The sequence below is a fragment of the Brassica oleracea genome, chromosome C5, assembly GCF_000695525.1.
Source record: "Brassica oleracea var. oleracea cultivar TO1000 chromosome C5, BOL, whole genome shotgun sequence".
NCBI lineage: Eukaryota > Viridiplantae > Streptophyta > Magnoliopsida > Brassicales > Brassicaceae > Brassica > Brassica oleracea.
Genome location: NC_027752.1, coordinates 7,013,285 through 7,016,845, shown reverse-complemented (window position 1 = coordinate 7,016,845; position 3,561 = coordinate 7,013,285). Strand labels below are relative to the sequence as shown.

General features: G+C 36.8%; 1 pseudogene; it reads left to right on the top strand.

Annotated features, from left to right (window-relative positions):
* Positions 1-505: 505 nt before the first annotated feature.
* Positions 506-1,284, top strand: LOC106294037 (annotated as a pseudogene).
* Positions 1,285-3,561: the final 2,277 nt, after the last annotated feature.

The window sequence follows — 3,561 nt, the reverse complement described above, 5'->3', positions numbered from 1 at the left end:
TATATCCGTCGGAATTTACCGACGAACCTCGTTCGTCGGAATTTACCAACGGACAACGGCCGTCGGTATATTCCGACGACCGTTGGCCGTCGGAATGTACCGAGGAACACTCTACGTCGGAAGTGTCCGAGGAACATTCTCCGTCGGTACGTAGTTTTTCCGATGAACTCTGGTCTCGTGTATCTGCATCGTAATATCGTCGGAAGTTCGTCAGAATGACGTTTCTCGGTATTCGTCAGAAAGTCGTCGGAAGTTCTGACGAAATTCCGACGAATTTTTTTTTTCCAACGAAACGATACCGACGGACGAGTTCGTCAGAAAGTCGTCGGAATCGGTCTATTCCGACGAATTTCCGACGATTTCGGCCATCAGAATCCCCCTGTTTTCTTGTAGTGTATAAACGAAGGGCTACACTTTCATTTATGCATCAACCATACAGAAAACAACAATTAAAAAATACACTCTTCCAAGGAAAAGTAACCAAAAGCTTTTTAGAAGCTTCACCATGGCGATGTCAGGAACATACGTGACAGACGGTAGCAGCCCTGGACACAAGCAAAGGAAGCATGTGCTTCCGGATCTACATAGAATATGAAATATATCGGCTTCTTTTCGATAAAAGCTTTGGTAGCGCAGTTGGTTTATGGTTACGATTATTGTGTTTGAGGTGCTCGGTTCGGGTACATCAAACTACCATTTTCTATTTTTTTATATGTAACCAGTCAAATTTTTTTGCTTCCAGCCCATATTTGTATTGGGCCGGACCTGGTGACAGAGGTTTCTCTTAAAGGGTCGGCTAAGAATCACTACAAGAGGTGCGAAAACCACTTCTTCTCGGATGCCGTCGGCCATCACATCCAAGGTGTCTACGTCCACGAAGGCGTCTGGGACACCCACAGTGCCATCAAGTCCTGGAACTATATACATGCGGTCCACTTTTTACTTTTTTCTCTCTCTATATATGTAACTTTCTAGCATTTTCTGTTAAATCTAGGCTTGTGTACGAAGATGGGAAGCAAGAGGTACTCACGGAGAAGAGAGAGTTTGACGACGACAAGATGGCGGTGTCGGCCAGAGGGCTTGAGGGTCACCTGATGGATCAGCTTAAGGTGTATGACGTCATCTTCCAGTTCATCCCTAAGACTGAGCAAGGCTGCGTCTGCAAAGTCACCATGATATGGGAGCAACGAAGGCTCGCCCGAACCCATCAACTACATGAAATTCGCCAAGAGCTTGGCTGCTGACATGGATGATCACATTCTCAAGAACAAGAAGAAGGCGTAGCCATCATCTATCGTAACGAATATAAATATGTAGTTCGTGTTTGTCACATAATCATCCGCCTAGCTCCTTTTATTTCTGTACATTTATGCTGATAATAATGGCGGTCTTGTATGCGCTTATATTATAGGGTTTTTTTGCAAAATTGACCTAGAACTCAAAGTCAAACACAAAACTAACCCCGTTTTTTTTGAAAATTAGTTTTGCCCTATTCACCCCACGAGTTCATACAATTCACGAAAATGCCATCAAACTTTTTTATTTTTATTTTTTCGAAAATGACATTTTTACTCTCTCACCCTCATCATCTTCAAGTAATTACAAGATTACCATTGTCATCAATACCCCAACCACCATGAACAACTAATTTGAAGCTCTTAATGCTCCCAAAATTGATTTACCCTTCTTCTTTCTCCATTCTTATGAACTAAACACAACATCTCTCTCACTTTCTCTCCACATTCAGCTTAAAAAACCCAAGATTTTGATTCTATATTTTTTATGGTTCATAGAATCATAGAAGCTAACGATTCTGGGTGGATCACTTTCGTTTGAGATTATGTGTGCTTGGAGAAGTCTTATGTCTGGCTGTAGACGACTTACCTAGAAGTCGTCTGGTCAATGCAGAGGTTATTTTTGCAATTGACTTTGAAATCTGTTTTCTGAGATGACTGAAATATAAGTTGTTTGCTTTTGTTTGGTTATAAAAAAAATCTCCAAAGAACCTAGACGACTTACATTTCAGTCTTCATAGGTTAGTTTTGCATTTGATTGGATTATTGCAGAAATTTGACTTTCCTGGACGACTTACATTTCAGTAGTCTTGTGAAAAATTGAAATATCAATATTGTATTTAAACTCGACGACTTACAATTAAGTCGTCATAAGTTAGTTTTGCAAATGAAAATTAAAACTTAAATATTTAATTATCTATAGACGACTTACAATTCAGTCGTTCGTCCGACGACTTACATGTAAGTCGTCGGACGAACGACTGAATTGTAAGTCGTCTATATATAATTAAATATTGAAGTTTTATTTTTTAATTGCAAAAGCAACCTATGACGACTTAATTGTAAGTCGTCGAGCTTAAAAAAATTATTGATATTTCAATTTTTCACCAGACGACTGAAATGTAAGTCGTCAGGAAAGTCAAACTTCTAAAATAATCCAGTCAAATGCAAAACTAACCTATGACGACTGAAATGTAAGTCGTCTAGCTTTTTTGGGGTTTTTTTTAACCAAACAAAAGTAGAAGGCTTATTTTTTAGTCATTTCAGATAACAGATTTCAAAGTCAATTGCAAAAATAACCTCTGCGTTGACCAGACGACTTATATTTTAGTCATCTGGAAGACTTTGATTGAAGTCATCAGTGTCGATCTTTAATAAACTTTCGTTTTCTTTGTTCTATGTTTGCTAATGTGTTTTATTTTGACTTTTTCAGATGATGCGTCAGTTACATGCAGTGTATGGAGAATGGTTGTTGAAAGATGGATGTTGGAATTTTGTGGTTGATCATTTCAAAGAAGTGAGAATGTTATTTTTGAGTGAAGGTTTGACACATGCTGATCTTGTTGCAATGGCTCAAGAAGATTATAGTCTGGACATGAACATAGACTATGTAGAGTTAACTTACTCATTACAACAGAGTCTTTGTAAAATTTTAATTGCAAAAATGACCTAAATGGACGACCTCTCTGGAAGTCTACTAGACGACCTCCGTCGATGTCGTCTGCGTCAATGTTTAATAAACTTGCATTTTCTCTAAAACTATGAAGACTTTTTAACATTTTCTTGTTAATTCATGTTTATTGACGAATATTTGGGCTGTTGAATGAAAGTTTAACTTAATTGGTGATATTTATGAGTTACCAACATTCACGTTAATTAAAGTTTCTAACTGATCCGAGAAGACTTCCAAGTCTTCTACGCTAGTTTTTAAGTCTTCTACGCTATTTTTTAAGTCTTCTACGTTAGTTTTTGAATAACTTGTATTTTTAAGAGTGATAAGTAACTTCAAGATATGTATAACTTATATTTTCAAAATATGTTTTCTCCCTTAGTTTTACTAAATTTGACTAAGTTTTTCAAAACAAACTTATAAAAAAATATGATATGCTTTGACTAGTTACTATTGTTTGTTTCCATCTCTTAAGTATTATTGTTATAGACACTAATGATGATTATTGTTATGAGTTGGAAAAAAGGTTAAAATGCTTCTTAAAATGTTGTATCAATATGAAGCTACCAACATTCTTGTTTATTAAGATGAGAAAAA